The 17,110-nt window shown below is 46.7% G+C and overlaps 1 protein-coding gene and 1 long non-coding RNA gene across 4 annotated transcripts in view; one reads left to right on the top strand and one right to left on the bottom strand.

The window, feature by feature from the left end:
* The window catches only part of LOC149868740 (uncharacterized), a 29,418-nt gene extending 14,937 nt beyond the window's left edge, over window positions 1–14,481 (top strand). For all 3 annotated transcript variants that reach the window (XR_016441020.1, XR_016441019.1, XR_016441021.1), the window contains one exon: window positions 12,107–14,481. This is a non-coding gene — a long non-coding RNA (uncharacterized LOC149868740). The remainder of the gene's footprint in view (window positions 1–12,106) is intronic.
* GABBR2 (gamma-aminobutyric acid type B receptor subunit 2) overlaps window positions 1–17,110 on the bottom strand; it is a 989,086-nt gene that overhangs the window by 561,171 nt on the left and 410,805 nt on the right. The gene's annotated exons all lie outside the window — the stretch shown is intronic.

The following is a 17,110-nucleotide window of genomic DNA, read 5'->3' on the forward strand; positions in this document are numbered from 1 at the left end:
CTGTACCCACTGCATTTTTGAAAAGCGGAATGAAAGAAATTTTTTTTTCCAGAGGTACAGCTGCATAGAACATACAACAGGCTGATAACTAGAGTCCCACTGTTGCCATAGATAAAAAACAATGTACATGCAAGAAGCCAAGGGACTACTTTCCAACATAGAGTTTTACAAACTTCTGACAGAGGGCCCCACAGGACAATACCAGAAAGAACTAAGTAAATTCTTAAGGAAGCTACCTCTGGAAACACGAGGTGATTATTGATTCCCCTCCCAGGAATGGAGGCCAGGAAACTTACTTATTAGTACACAGGATGCCCTATTTAATGGTGCTAGTGCCAGAGACAGAAGGCATATGATACTGGAGCCTCCAGCATTTTGAAAGACACCACAGATTTCTTAAAGAAACTGGACTCCATTGACAAGCTTTCAGCAAACATCTTATTAAGTACCATGGAAATCACAACTCTGTACGCCAACAACCCCCATGGGGACAGATTACAAGCCATAAATAACTTATCCCCAATGAGAAAACGGCTTCTATTTCCATTACACTTTCTTTCTTTGTCTTCACACACAAGTGTTTCAGGTTTGGGCCCTCCCTATACACACAAATGAATGGCATTACCATGGTGTGGCAGGACGCTCTCTAGGGGCACCATGACCTCCCCTAGCGCCCCCTGACTACCGTGCCAAATTGGGTCTTGAATGCACCCTCTATCTCGCCTGCCACGTCTTTGATCTTATATTATCAATGGGAGGCTGCCTTCTTGCTCACTGTGGCACGGTGCCCGCCTTACGATGCCGGGACTCTACTTGATGCCCTATACTCCCCCTCTCCCGGGGCTACTCTATATGCGCGCCCCCTCCCGGGGCCTCCTTCCTATGCTCGCCCTCTCCTGGAGCCTTGCTTACTACCCGCGCCCTCTCCCGGGGCCTGCTCCAATATCCGTGCCCTCTCCCGGGGCCTGCGCTCTCACCCCCAACTGGGGCCTCGCACTCGCCCCCAACTGGGCTTCTCACTAGGCTCGTCCCCTCCCAGGGCCTTGCTCGTGCCTCTCGTGCTCCCCACCCGCACCGGGGCCCTGCTCATGCCTCTCGCGCCCGCCCGCACTGGGGCCCTCTATGCCCGACTCGGGCTCCCCTGAATTGGGGCTCAGGCGGCCTCAGCCTTACCTGGCCCCCGGATCCCTTTTCGGATCCTGCACCCGACTCAGGCTTCTCAGGGTTGGGGCTCAGGCGGCCTTAGCCTCACCTGGGCCCCAGACCCACCTCTCCAGGCCTATGCCCCACTGGGGCTTCTGCCTATGCACAACACTGAGCTCTTCCCAAAGCTGCCCGCACTGGGCCAGGGTCAGGACACCCCCAAAACACAGCACCCCCTGTGGTGCCAGCAACACCCCCACTTTACTGGGGAGCTCCTAATGAGGCCTCCTCCACCCCTACAGCCTCGCCCGGTCCTCTGGTTGTAGCAATAACACAAATCCAAAATCTCCCTTTCCTGGGTGTACAACATAACTCCCAAGCACAGCCGAAATCTCCCCCTCCGGGATTCCAACATAAACTCCAAGCAAACCTGGCTCCCTCTCACATCTCCTCATCAGGGTTTCCTCCACCCAGTACTGTCAAGCCAGTGCTCTCCAGCCATCAGGCTTCTATATTCTGCTCTAACAGAGCTCCCTCTTCCTCTTAGGCTGCCAGCAGGGGAACTGACTCTAGCCTTAGCCTTCTCTGTTTATAAAGGCCAGGCCCTGCCCCCTGGCGGTCAGCTCTGTTGCCATAGCAACTCCCACCTGCTGCCCTGGTGAGTGGCAGCTGAGCCCATTTACTACTATTCAGTAGCAGGCACCCTAGTGCCCTGCTACACATGGGCATACCTATCGCTCCTCAACCTGTCAATGTATTTATGACAGACTTTGAAGTTCATTTCCTCAACAACTGCCCTGTCACCCCCTGGTATACCCCAGGTACATCAATGACATCTTTATAAAATGGAAGGAACCTCTAGAGAAATTTCACTCAGACTTTAGCAACTTCCAGTCTGCCATCAAACTAACTCTGGAATATACCACCTGGCAGATTAATTTCTTCGGGTGCTTGTACAAATGACAAAATTGGCTTATAAAGCGGCTTAACTGCCCTGTTGCACTGCTTTAATGGCGTAGCTATTTACACCTTTGATAATGTATTTCACTTCAGCTTCATAATGATATACATGTTTGGCAGTGTATTCTGCTTTAAATGACCTCTTTATGTAGCAAGGTAAAACCCATCTGAGGTACTTTAGTTTGTTATGTAACAAAGTGCAATGATGCACAGGGTGCTGGAAGCCCAGATGTGTTCGGGGAAGCTTGGGCTCAGGGGGTTTTCCAGCACCCCGTGCACTGTCCCTGCCACCTTCTCCTGCCACCAGCACACCCAGCCACCCTCCTGTCACTTTGCCACACTGCTCTAGGGGAAAGTCAGCCTGTTCCCGGGTGGTGCATGGGGTGCTAGAGCCTACCTGCCTCTCCTGCAGCCAGGGGGTGGGCCAAGCAGCCCCTGAGCTGTGGGGGACCCCGGACCTTCCCTTCATGGGGGCATAATCTCCTAGGCAGCAGTGACCCACTAGCACCGTACCCAGGCGGTCCTGGGAGGTGCTGCCACTCTGGAGGGAAGCACCGGGTCCTGGACAGCTCACGGGTTGTGAGGCCCAGTGGCAGCTCATGCAGGCAGGCTCCACTGATGGAAAAAAAAAGAAAGAAAAAGTGGCAAAGAGCCTAATATATATATTTTTTCTCCCAGAGCCTGCCTGCCTCTGCTGTGGCAGGGACAAAGGGGCGGTGAACTGCTGGTCAGCCGAGCGGTTCCTGAGCTGCATGGGCTTTCCTCCATGGTGACAGTGCCCCCAGGGACCACCCGGGTGGGCTGCTAGCAAGCGGGTGCTGCCCAGGAAGTGCCACCACCACAGAGAGGAGGGGCCCCCGTAGCTCAGCGACCACTGGGCCCACCAGCAGCTCACCCCCCGGCCCCACTGTACCAAGGGGAGGTAGGCTCAGCGGAGAGGATCGGGCCCCTCACTGCTTTTTTTTTTTTTCTGGTGGAACTTACCCATGGCAGCGGGGCTGGAGTGGAGAGGCTGGTGAGCTGATAGGGGGCCGTGACCTACTGTGATATGACGTGACATGCCGGAAGTCTCTAAATTAAAATGGTGCGTTTTTAAACAACACAATTAAAAACCCACCAAGTAAATACCCACCTTTTCAATTCAGGGAGAACTAAACCACCATTGCCCTAAAAACACTACCAGATCCATAACCTGTAGTCAAGCTCTACATTATAACCATTTCAGACTTTGATACAGTGTTGCATCCCATTCTTACAAATAAATTAAGCAGCTGTGACGTAGATTATTACACGGTCAGGTGGGTGGAGAATTGGCTTATGGGGTGCACTCAGAGGGTGCGAGGGCTAGGTTGTGGTGAGCGGGGTCTGAGAGGGATCTGCTTGGACTAAGGTTTACTCTAGGACCCTTGAGTAACCTCCCTACTAAGAACATCCAGGCATGGCAGGTGAGAGAAAAGGGAGGGTACGTTAGAGCTGGACCAGGGAAAGATCCATGTGGCCACCAACAGGCATCACAGCTGCCTCTGGAACACCGGTTTTGTTCCAGGTGCCCATATAATGTAAACCAAGCTGAAGTCTCTTCTATTGTGAATCACCGTGATAAGCCCATACATACCTTTGAAAGAAGTTTTTGAAAGCATGTCCACCCCCTATATGGCAGAATTATGAGGTTGGTTCAAGGTATTTAAATAAAGGCCCCAATCTTACTTCAGCAGGAGCAACTTTGTGTTAAAAGACAAAATTCTAATGCTCATTCTTAGCATATTTTTCTTGTTAAATTATTTCCTCACTAGAAAACAACTACAATTTTCAAACATTAAGGGTCCCCTGTGTGGGCATGCATTAGGACATAGATTTTTCTACTCTGCTTCCTGAATGTCTGATGATTTAAGATAAGTGGACAGAAATTGTTAGCTGGTTTCTCAGAACACCTAGTAGACAGAATTAATACTAAAAAAACTATTCATTTGTCTGTGATTTTGTTGTCAGTTAATTTCCCACATATACAACAGACTACGGCTCAAAGAAGTGTCAGTAGGGATGTGTACAAGTATGTTTTCAAGGTGGCAGTTACTGCCTTTTTCTTTCTTTTTTATAGTCCTTTGTCATTTTGTTGGTATCTTTATAAGAAGTTTGAAAACTCTATGACTAGAAAGGCATTTAAAATCCTGCAAGTGCTATAGAAGGCATACCAATGCACTATAATAAAGAAATATGAAGTTGACTATTAGCAATTTTGATAAAGCTTAATGGTTTAATTGCACCAGACTCAGGGGATTTCACTAATATTTATGAAAAACTTTGTATCCAGGAGGTGGTGATATTACCAGCTGAAAACTATGAATACAAACCTCTGTGGAAAATCAGAGAAATGAAGTGATTATTTAATATAAAAATGGAATGGCATTTTGATGAAGGGGCAGATTACAGAAAAACATACCTGAGAGCTTTCAGAAGTATTCTGGAATTCTTAATATATCAACCATCCTTAAAGCCCATGTTTTAGACCCTTTAGATTTCCCCAATGCAGTAATTTCAGCAATACTAAACGTTGCTAAATTCACACTATTGTGGAGCAACTGTATTAAGGGATTTATCCTCCAGACTGAAGCATGCTGCTCATTCAGTCTCTTGACTTTGACGGCTGTTCAGCTGAACTGAAAGTTTACATTCAGTTGCTTTCCAACTGTGCATCTGCTGTCCTGATTGGTTTTGTTTTAATCAGCTAGATAAAAATTCTAGTGTTTTAAACATCATCAAAAATCTTGAAGTCTGCTTTCTTATTGCAGTTGCATGAAAGAAGGAAAATTAAGTGCACATCAGGGACCCCAGGAAAGTCTTTATAACATGCTGTGCAGGATATCTATTATAGTTCACCACCTAGACATTTAGAGCTCAATCCCATTTTACTTTTATGTGCCTACGGAAAAACTGTGTAATTTTTGCCACTTGTGCACAATTTGGGATTCAGTGCCAAAGTCCTCTTGCATGCTTAGTAGGCTGCACAGGTGCAGACAGAGGGAAGGAGGGATGAGAACTCTTCCATCTTTTCATCCAACAACTTAGTGGTTAGGGATGGCTCCTTGTTCTGACCCAGGATAGCTAAGAAAAACAATCAAAAGATGTAACAAAAAACCCTCTCTCTATTATTATTACTTTTGCTCCGTTTCGTGACACTGCATTCATAGCTTAGGAAAGGCTATTTAATGTATATTTGGCTAGTAACTTAGGACATCCAGTAAGTTATTTAATGTCCAAGGCAGACACTGCTCATTGCTCATTACTCATTGTTTTCTCACCTCAAAACTATCCTCTTGTAGTGCACTATAACTGAAGCAATAGCATAAGTCTACCTGGAAACTTTAACTTTTATAGACTGTGACATCCTACCTTTTATGTGTATCCCACTGACAGAATGTTATACTAGTGCTTGTAATCTCCACTAACTTTAAGTAGGCTTCCAGGTGGATTTTAATATGTTGGCATTGAACTGTAAAGTTTGAAATGAGAGCACACTTCTTTGCTCAATATACAGTCTCTCATTCCCATGCTATATTATGGCAGCTAACCACGTAGTATAAGCCAACAATGTCTCTTGGGCTGACGGCCTGCTGACATAAAAAAAGAGGGGAAGGCTTCTGGAAGGGTGTATGATTTGCGAAGGCCCCTTTGACCTGGAATATGTTACCCTTTGCTTTAAAATATCTAAGACTTGAACATCCTCAGCACATACAGGTGAGCTAATTATAAAAGATTTTTCAGTGAAGGGATATTGCTTGAGATGTGGCATATTTCATCTGCATTATATTTTATTTTCTGGGGTTGCTTTTTTTACCTGACATTAATTATGCTTACACACACACACACCACATATAGCAAGGAGTACAGAGAGAGAGAGTCTGTAAATATAAACAGTTGATAGTTAGGGCCCTGAGGGAAGGAAGAAGCACGAAGTTAGAGAAGTGATGCTCCAGAACTCATTAGCTACTATACATAAAAGATGCCATTTATGGGTTTACTACAACTAAACCAGAGGTGGTGTTACGGTAAAACTCAAATGCATCACTTAGGGCACCTATACACATGCAGTGAGGCTGCTCCAACATGCTGTAATTACAGCATGTTGGACCAGATTCAATTAATGGAGTTCGCTGCAGTGCAGTAATCACTGCGCTCCAGCAGACTCTAGAGTCACGTGTGTGTCCCTGCACTGAAAAACAGTGGCAGGGGTGCTTTAACTAAAGCTCTCAGAGCCGCTCTAATTAAAATATGCCCCCCCCCCCACCCACACACACACACACACCCTGCCACTCCCAGAGTGTGTGTATAAACGCCCTTACTGCACATAGTAGACCTAAGAATGCAAATGTGGGCAGATGTGAAGTATAGCTCATCCTAGTCATTTCCTCTTCATATGGACTGCTTAAGATGACACGGCCTGAAGTGTGCATCAACTTGGAAAAGCCACCCAAAGAAGAAGCAATCAAAATTCCCAAATGCTTGTTCATTTCTTCTCTGGAAATGTAGAGATAAAATAGGAATGAATGATAAAAGCAATAATTCAGCAATAATGTTGTTGTGACTACAAACTGGAGGCCAGACATTAAAGTGAATGTGAATTATACTGCAGCCCCTTCCTTAGACAAGGTAGCAATGTGCTTGTGGTAGGTACAAGTTTTCTTGTATATAATGTTTCAAATTTTCAGTTTAGACCTAGCTGGACTGTAAACGGGTCACTTACCCTGTTTCCTGGTATAGGCAAGTCAGCTCTGGTTTCAGGTCCAGCTAGTTTTATTCCTTCCAGAAACAGCTTTGAGTCCACAATAAAAGAATCAACCAAACCAAAAGCCTTCCATCTTGATTCATATTTCAGGAGAGGCAGTAATAGCTCTGGTCCCCTCCTCAGCACAGCAACCTGCCCTCCTGTCCTTCCACATTCCCTCCTGGAGTTCTTAAACCTCCTGGTGGCTTTGCCCTCATCACTTCCAGCTGGCTCCCAGCCACCCAGTCAGGCACATGACCATCTGCTGTCTGTCTGCGGCTAGGGTTCAAGCCTTTGAGGAGCTGAGCACCTTCTTACAAGGACCTGTTTTTCTGGTCAAATGTACAGCTCAGGGGTTGTCAGCTGGGGATATATATACTCCCAGGGGTACCTGAGAAGGCCCTAGGGGGTATGCATGGGCAGGTGAGGATGGAGCGCCACCATGCACAATCCTGCGTAGGTACCACCTGCCCACCCAGACGTAGGGGGCGGGGGAAGGTTGCACATGGCTCCGCGTTTGGTTTTGCATGCCACCCCTCTTCACCCACCCACCAACCCTCCGCTTGGCATCCAGCTGCCAGAGATACACTGATCCCTGTCTGCCCACTGGGGGTACACTGACCCAAAATGGTTGAAAAACCAGCAGGGATGCCGAATACATGAGACGCAGAGGTGGCTAGAGTGTGGTAAGTAACACACTCCGGCAGACTTGATTAATTGAGTCTGATCCGACACATTGTTATTATAGTGCATTGGAGCAGCATCCCCAGATGTCTACAGGCAACCCTAGACTACAGAGAAAGTGAATTGCTAATAGAAACAAGCAATCCCCCCAAATGAATAGCCCCCCCCCCAAAAAAACCCCCAAAGACAACTCTCCCTCCCACTAAATATCCTTCCAGAAGCTGTTGCTAAGAGAGAAGATTTTGTTTTCATTTTGACATATTGAAATCTGATTTAATTCAATTCAAAATAAAAACCATGCAGCTTGAAGCTTTACTCTAAAGGAATAGTGTTCCACCTCTGAGACCGTAACCTGTCTGGATGTTCTGAATCCAGAGGCCCAGGACCCCCGGGATCCCCAACTGTGGAGAAGTCTGTCTGTTAGCGGGGCTGGTAGCTGGATAGTTTGATTGATAGGAAACCTGGCAGGTCTCTAATAGCATATTATCTGGCACCAAGGTTCTCCTGGGACTTCAAAAAATCAAAGTCTCCATTTTTGGTGAATTGGCATATTCAGAAGGATGAAAATAGCCCTGGAATTTTTTTCTGACAAGCTTTAGTTTGGAACCATCTTTACACAGAGTAAGGAAACAACGCAGGCAGTAAGTATGATTTGTTTTTTACAGATCAAAACTAGTAGTAAAAATGGCTAAATCCAGATATATCACTTCCCTGTCTGTAAAAGTGTGCAGTTGATACATCACCTAAACGATTTCTGTATCGACTTTACATGGAGGACCATTTTGTCAATTCAGCCTACAGAGTACATTCTCCACAATGTAGCAGGATGTCTATCAAGGTTTTTTCCAAGATTTCTGGAGAAGATATTTTCTCCGCATTATTTGAAATTCCATGGAATTCAAAACTAAATTCTATCTAGAATACAAGAGCACGTATCACCAGGAGCATATGTAGATGAAATTAACATATATTTCTTATTCTGGTTTTGTGTTAAGTTTCACGAAAATTTTAAAATTAGTTGTGATCTTTAAGGCCCCTTTGGTAGAAGATGTAGCATGCCAGCCAACCTTCTTTTGACCTGTATACACAAACATTCATTACCGTGACTGCCAAGATCACAGAAACAGCTATATATGCCACCATCCCTCTTAGCTGTTACCTTCTACCTGCCTATCCACTATTGTTCTGTATGACTAGGGACAGATTATTCAGAAAACCTGAGCCTGAATTGTTCAGTCTTTTCAGGTTAGCCCAACCTGCAGAGAGTGAACTGGTTTGCAAGTGAATAGACGTTCAGCACATGCCTGCAGTGGCTCAAGCCAGAAGCCCTGGGGCACTAGAGCAGCCCTCCCTTCCACAGGGAAGCTGAGCTGAGAAGGGGGGCATGGCGAGCCCCTTGCAGGTCCACCCCAGTGGCTCCCTGACAGTTGGGATTCCCGGCACACTCCCAGTGCTGAGGGGGGCTCTCCTCCCTCCTCTTCCACCCATGCGGTAGGGTAGGGAGGGGGGATCTGTGAGACTGCCCAGCCCCCCCAGAGAGGGACTCTTCCCCTTGCTTCTCCCCCATCACTGTGGCGGGGGGGGGCTCTATGGGATGTTGCCCAGCCCCAGACAGGGACTCTTCCCCCCACTCTTCCCCCAGGGAAGCAGGAGCATGGAGCCCCACCCCCTCCCAGGTCTGCATCAGCAGGGGGGAAGAGGAGGAGGAGGAAGAATCCCCATCCAGCACCTCAGAGTCCCCCTCCCCACCCTGGCAGGAGCAGGAGGGGGAAGTCTCCCCCAGCACAGAACAGAGTCCCCTTCCCCACCCTGTGAGACAGCCAACCCAGCATGGCCCTGTTAAGGTAAAGGGGGCAGGGAGAAGAGTTCATTCCTCCCTCTTGTCCCTTCCCTGCAGCTGGGGTCTGCCAGCTCCAGGGGCCACTGCTGCAGCCCCCTCCCCTCTGCTCCCCGACAGACAGGCTGACATCAGCTGCAGTGGGGGAAGAGGGGAAGAATTAACCCCCTGACATTTTGCCCATTTAGCCCTGCAGCTGAAGCAGAGAGCTCTGCCCAGCCCAGACAGCATGCCAGTATGCTAGGGAAGTCTGGTTTCTCTTAAACCAGCAAGGGGTCTAGGACAGACATTGCATAAACCAGTTTAACCCAAATCAATTAGGTCTGATACTACATTCAACTACGTTGATCCCAAACTGGTTTTGACCATTTTGAAATGGTTTATGGCCACTAAATGTCTGTTCTGTTACAGGTTTAAACCAGTTTCTGATCATTTAAACTGGTTTATGTGTACTGTCTATCCCTAGCCTACATCTGTTGTGCACCTTATCATGGTCTTACAATGTGAACTGTCTGAGGCCAGGACTCTTTTCATGCTGCTCATTTGTGTAATGTCTAGCATAGTGAGCCCCGGTTCTGACTTGGATCTTTTGGAACTATCACAATACAAATGTTGCATCCCAAGAGGTTTAGGTATTTACTTTACTCTGAGAAATATCTTGAGACAGTGGAAGTTTGGGGTTTTATATCCTATCACCCTCCTCTGTAGAATATACTTCCTGAGGCAATCTACAATTCACAGAAAGTATTAGGAATGGAAAGTAGATTTTAAAAAGTTTGTTACTGTTATTAAGCATTGATATTTTATATTATTTTAGACAGCAGCCCAAGACATTCATGATAAGGGATTTGATAAGTTCACTTTTGTTGCCTTTGATGTTGTAAAAAATACTCAGATGGCAAAACGTGACTGATGTTCATGCCAGCTGGGAAATTAATTATTCATGGCAATGAAGTCTAAGAAACTACCATTTTAGAATACAATCTGTATGGCTATTTATACAACTCTTTGTTGATGCATGCAGAAAAAACCTGTCCCTTGCATCTTATTGATGGTCTAATTCCATTAACAACTATTAAAATTAAAAACTTGTTCTGCAAAAACTCCCTGTATATTTAAACATTTTCATAGAAGAAAACTGTAACAATTAATGATACAATACTGCCTTGAAAAATGAAGATTTGGGGATTGTGGTTCTGCCCTGGCTCCTTGTGACAGCCTGGTCTGGAGCAGGGGCAGAGCCACGATCTATTGCCTGAGCACCGCTGCCTGGAGTGTGCAGGCTACAGGTCACGGCTCTTTCCTGACTCCAGAGCAAGCTGCCCCATTGCAGGTTCCCAGTGGCTCTGAAGCAGCCCCCTGCTCTGCTCTGCCATGTGCATCTGTGCTCTGGTCTGGATGGCAACCCAAGCCTTGAGCTTCCTCTTGTGGCTGGGGTCTCCATGGAGACCAGCCCCAGCCATGTGCGGGGGTGGCTGGGAAATGCAGTCCACTGCTGACCAGATCTGGCCCATGGGCCGGACTTTGCCCATCCCTGATCTTCTACCTCTTGCTAAGGAATGCCTGTTAGAAGCTCAACATGGTTTCAAACCATCTGACAGGGCAATTGACACGATAAAAAAAAACAAAAAAAAAACACTAACAATTTTCCAGGATTAGCAAATAGGGGAGTTTAGAGAAATACATTCAAGAGTTCCTTGGTACGTCTGTTATTTCACACTTTATTTATTTTATAATACTCAGATGGATACCATATGGTACTGATAATTAAACGTATTTGAGCTTTTCAATTTGGTTTGTAAAATTTCCTCCATAGAGATTTCAATTTCTGTTAAAGCTATACTCTGAGTTCCCGTGAAGTCTTTTTATACTATGGATTACCCCCTGGTCCTCTACAAAGAAACTGATGCAAACATTTTATTTGACTTCTCCAATACTTTTCTGTCTCCTTTAATGGCCTTTCCTCTCATGCTTAATGGTCTAGACTAGAGGGCTGATAATTACATATGCAACCTTCTCATGTATTGTAATTTGTTTCTTCTTATAGCTGATTTTTCGAACTGCCTTTATACATTTCAGTGTCTCATTTTGTCTCATGTCAGATTCTTCATAAATGAATGAATATTATTTAACACACCTGAAGCATGTAGATAACGATTACATTGAAGGTAGATACAATAACAATTATGCTGAAGGCTCCAGGTGGCCTTTTTGGCCATACTGGAAGAGATCTATTTTGTTATCAGATTGTGGTCATGCATTGGTCATTTCAGGAGGGAGAGGATGGATGGACTCATATCTAGGAATATAGGAACATTGGTCTTGATTCCTGTGACAATTGGCAACAAGAAAGCAAATGGATCATCAAGAAAATCTATGGGTTCTATATTTTATTTCTCCACATGGGAATTCTTCAGTCTTTATATTGTGTGGATTAAGTGGTGATAAAATATCTCCCATTTAAAATGTAGAGGCTTCATTCTTTAATTTTGCCTCTGTAATTAGAAACTTGTTGAATGAAACATCAAAGCCTGCATAGTTTTAGCCTGTCTAAGACTGAGCACATGATTCATGATGAAAACAGTAAGAATCAGAGAAAAGGGAAAGTGAATCTCTAGAGAATACAATTTGATCTAGGACATTACATTTGGAGTCAGAAGACCTAGGGTATATAGTTCATATTCTAGGTGACCGTGGACAAATCACTTTCTCTATTTCAGGGTGCAAACTGTTCCAGGCAAGATCTGTTTCCCAGTGTGGGTGAAATTCTGACCTTTCAGCAGGCAATGGTTTATTCCCATCAACTTCTACCATGTGAGCCTAGCACAATGGTGAGCCAATCTTTGGTTGGGTCTCTGTACACTACCCTAGTATCAGTCATAATCGTAGGCGGTACAGTCTGCATCAGTCTGGCAATAAAAGAACTTGACCCCTAAAATATCAAGTGAAAAAGACTCTGTTACTGGAGTGACATGACTGGAGATGGATGGAAGAGTAGCAAATTCTGAAGACTAACTCAAAGATGAAGACCTATAGAGGATACCACAGGCCACACAGTTCATCAGTGTGTTGAAGGATACAGGGTCTTGGATATACTTCTAGCCAGTTTCCTTTTTGTTCAGTTCCATCTGCAATGTGGCTGCCTCAGGAATGGGACAATTCAAAGTACAATAAACTGATTTTTCTAAAAGACTATGAAAAAGCCATTGGATCGGTGGTAGTGGGGAGTGTGAATTTCAAAGCTAATGGCTTGTCTTATGGTATTTCTGACCATAAGAAAACCTGAAAAACAATCTATAGAAAAGGCTGATCAAAAGTTGCAGGCAGGCCATCCTCAGGCAGAGTGGAGTTAGGAAGTCTTTTCAGGAGATAGTTGCTAGCATGGATTTCAAAGTTTTCCAGTTTTCTTACCAGCTGCTTCAGACAGGATAAAACTGCTAAAGGAGTTTGTGCCTCAGGGACATGCAATCCTTCCTTACTCTTTCCAGAGGATAGAGACACAATCCTTTCTTCAATTTCCCACCCCCAAACCCATGAACAGTAATGCAGGTGGTTTTTTTCCTTCTGCCACTTCACAGTGGCATCCATGATTCAGTGTCAGCCAGAAATGCAGTGACACAAAATGGAAACACAGAGCTGAGACTGAGAAGCACACTGAATGAATGCTAACACATTTCTTTTTGGTAATCATCAGCATCATTAGCTAAGAAGGAGGAGCAGGGAAGTGAAATGGCCCATATACATCACCACTTTAATATGATTTGTGCCCTTGGGATCCTCAGCAGTCTAACACTGTGACTTTGCTTTGCTGTATCCCCATGAGGACTAATCACAGCCTGGCATGAAATAACTTATTTCCAACCACATGAGTATACTTTGCGTTTCACCACATTTGCTGCATTTAGACAAAAGTTTCATTTTTAAAAGGCCTTTTTTAAAAATGTAAAGTGAATGTAATACTTGGAAAAATGTGCCCAGTTGGTAGCAGAATGCAGTCCAGTTCCACAAATGCACTATTGCCCCTGCTCACACAATGGGTAAAGACAAATGTAATAATTAAAGCCATTCACATGATTTTAAATGCTTTAGAAAATGAGGGTACAGACATACACCATTTATGAAGTGCTTCAGAAAGGCCCATTCCAGGTCACAGGACCTGTGTGGCATATGACCTAGCATATTTACAGCCAAGAATGAAGGCATGATGCAACCTCATTTTGCACCCTCCACCCAATGCCTAAACACTCAATTATTTTGTAAGGGAACAATGTTGAGGACTCTTCGGAACATGTCAACCCCCCACTCAGGCTCCCGTTCACAGTTTCATAGTCTCATAGTAGGTAGGGTCAGAAGGGACCTGAGCAGGTCATCAAATCTGATTCCCTGCTGTGGCAGGAAAGGGTACTGGGTCAAATGACCCTGGCAAGGTGTTCATCTAGCCTTTTAAAGACCCCCTGGTAGGAGCCATCACCACTTCTCTTGGAAGTTGGTTCCCAAACCTAGCCACCCTGACAGTGAAGTAGCACCTCCTGATATCTAGCCTGAATCTACCCTCCGCTAGCTTGTGTCCATTGTTTCTAGTCACTCCTGGGAGCACTTGGGGGACTCTCCATTCTTGGCTGGTTCCCCCTGACTAGTTTGGAAACTGCCACTAGATTCCCCTTCAGCCTTCTCTTGTGGAGGCTGAACAGGTTCTGGTCCTCGAAGGGCCTGCCCTGCTGCCCCCTGATCTTGCAGGTGGCCCTCCTTTGGACCTCCTCCATGCTGTCCACATTCTTCCTGAAGTGTGGCGCCTAGAACTGGATGCAGTACTCCAGCTAAGGCCTGACCAGTGTCGCGTAGAGGGCGAGGATCACCTCGTTGGGCCTGCTTGAGATGCATCTGTGGATGCACGACAAGGTATGGTTGGCCTTCCTGACCACATCCCCACATTGTTGGTCCATGTTCATTGTGGCATCAGTGATGACTCCAAGATCCTTTTCTGCCTCAGCACTGATGAGAAGGGAGTTTCCCAGCCTGTAGGTATGCTGCTGGTTTTTCCTCCCCAGGTGCATCAGTGTTGAAACCCATCCTGTTCCCATCGGCCCACCCCTGTAACCTGTCTAGATCCGATTGCAGCCTATTCCTTCCTTCTAGCGTGCCCACTTCTCCCCACATCTTGGTGTCATCTGTGAATCTGAACAAGATGCTTTTTACCCCCTCGTCCAAGTTGCTGATGAAGATGTTGAACAGTGCAGGCCCGAGGACCAAGCCCTGTGGAACACCACTGCCCACATCCCTCCAGGTTGAAAAAGACCCATCTGCCACCACTCTCTGGGTGCAGCCCACCAGCCAGTTAGTGACCCATCTGACTGTAGGCGTCAACACCATAATCTCCTAGTTTTTTTATGAGAATGGGGTGAGAGACCATGTCAAAGGCCTTCCTAAAGTCCAGAAAGACTATATCTACTGCGACACCTGCATCTAAGGATTTGGTGACCTGATCATAAAAGGTCACCAAGTTGGTCAGACAAGACCTGCCCCTAATGAACCCTTGCTGGTTGCTCCTGAGTATAGTCTCCCTTGCTGGACCCTTGTGGACATGCGCCAGCATAATTCTCTCAAAAAGCTTCCCCAGGACCAAGGTAAGACTCACAGGCCTATAGTTACCTGGGTCCTCTTTCCTCCCTTTTTTGAAGATGGGGACCACATTGGCCCTTTTCCAGTCATCCAGCACATTGCCTGAGCACCATGAGTGCTTGTAAAGCCATGCCAGAGTTCCCGCAATAACCTCCGCTAGTTCCCTCAGCACTCTGGGGTGGAGATCGTCAGGACCTGCAGATTTAAATATGTCTAGTCCCTCCAGAAGTTCCCTGACTAGGTTGTCGCTGACCCCAGGCTTGTGTGTGCCACCCACAGGGCCCGCGGGGGTCCCAGTGGAGGAGATGACCAGGTCCCTCCTCAGAAATATGGAGGCAAAGAAATTGTTAAATAAGTTAGCTTTGCTGTCCGGTGTGACGACCAGATTTCCTAGCGTGTCCTGCAGAGGCCCCATGTTACCTGGTACCTTGTTTTTACCCCCTATGTATTTAAAAAAGGACTTCCTGTTGTCCTTGATCCGGGTTGCTAGTCACAGTTCCATCTCTGCCTTGGCCTGCCTGATTGCCCCCCTACAACCCAGAGCAATGGAGGTATAGTCCTCTATGGTGATGGCCGCTCCTTTCCAATGGGTGTACGCTTCCTTTTCAGCTTGGAGACATTCCCAGATGCTATTGGTAAGCTATGGGGGCGTTTACGCCCTCTTGCCCCCTTTAATCTGTGTAGGGATTACTTCCCTTTGGGCTCGGAGGATTGTCTCCTTAAGGAACGACCACTCTTCCTGGATCCCCAACTCCCCCTGCTTGGGGACCTCAGTGCCTCCCCCACTAGTCTCCTCACCTTGTTGAAGTCTCCCCTCCTGAAGTCCAGGGCTGCTGCCTTGCTGCAGGCCTTCGCCACCTTGCGCTGAATGGTGAACTCCAACTTCAAGGGCCCTAACTATCACTGAGGAGTTGTCTTGAATAGATTCTGAGACAGTTCTTGCCCACAGAAAAGATGGTAGCATGGGCCTCAAGCCTCTTTGACTCATCTGGTCAAAATGATGGCATGCTGCCATGCTACTCCACAATAAAGGACCCAAACTCCCTCCACCCAGTAAGGACTCTACAGTGACAGACCACACTTTAGCTATCTGCTATGCCAAGGGTGAGCAATTATTTTGTCTGGAGGGCTAGTTAACAAGTTTTGGTGCGCTGTCAAGGGCCACACATATTAAATCTTTCAGAAGATATCATTTTAAGAAATTATAGATTAAAAAAAATCAAATACTAAAAATCAAACATCTACTGTAGCATATTTTAATTTTACAGTATTTAAAAAAATAATTTTTGTCCTGATTTGTTTTTTTGAGTAGTGTATATAGAAATCATTGCATAATAGCTCAAAATAAAGTCTTACTCTTGTATACTATGTATGTGGGGGAGGGAGAGGGGGAGGGGAATGAGTGTGTGGGTGTGAGGAATGGCCCACATGCCAGTTTCCTGGAGCCAGCAAGAGGTTGTGGGGGAGGAAGGGGGAGGCAGGGGTCATGCAACACAGTGTGTCCAGGCAGGGTGAGGTGGCACAGGTGCAGATCACCCCCATCTGACCTGGCTGCCCCCACAGTGTTCTCAATGGGCCTGAGCCCCACCTGTGTTGTATTCCTGGCCACCCTGGCTCCAGCCAGTGCACACAGTGACCCAGCGGGGCTGCCCCCAGTGCAGCCACAGCTTTCTGGGTACTGCTTGGCTCCTCCTGCCTTCAGAAGCTCCTCCTCCTCCTGTTGCCCCAGCTGCACTGTTCTGGCCAGCAGGTAATACAGGAAAGCCATGGGGACATGCACTGGGCAGCAGATGCCCAGGCAGATGGGGGGACCTGCAGTTGGGCAGCTCCTGCCCCAATGCATAGGGCTCCAGCTCCCACCCTTCTGGTGGGTGGCCCAGTGGGTTGAAGGTGACTTGGAGCTGGACCCCCGTGCCCTGGGACAAGAGCCACCCAGCTGCTGCTTCTTCCCACCTGGCTGGGTGTCTGGTGCCTGACCTGCATCCTCACAGCTCCCCCATGTTACCTACTGCATGGAGTAGAGTGGTACAGCAGGGGCAGGAGGAGGAGGAGAAAGGAGCCACTGGAGGTAGGGGGAGCCAAGCAGTACCCAGGTGGCTGCAACT

Source organism: Crocodylus siamensis, chromosome 3 (assembly GCF_052110815.1).
Source record: "Crocodylus siamensis isolate JL-2025a chromosome 3, ASM5211081v1, whole genome shotgun sequence".
In the NCBI taxonomy this organism is placed as follows: Eukaryota; Metazoa; Chordata; order Crocodylia; family Crocodylidae; genus Crocodylus; species Crocodylus siamensis.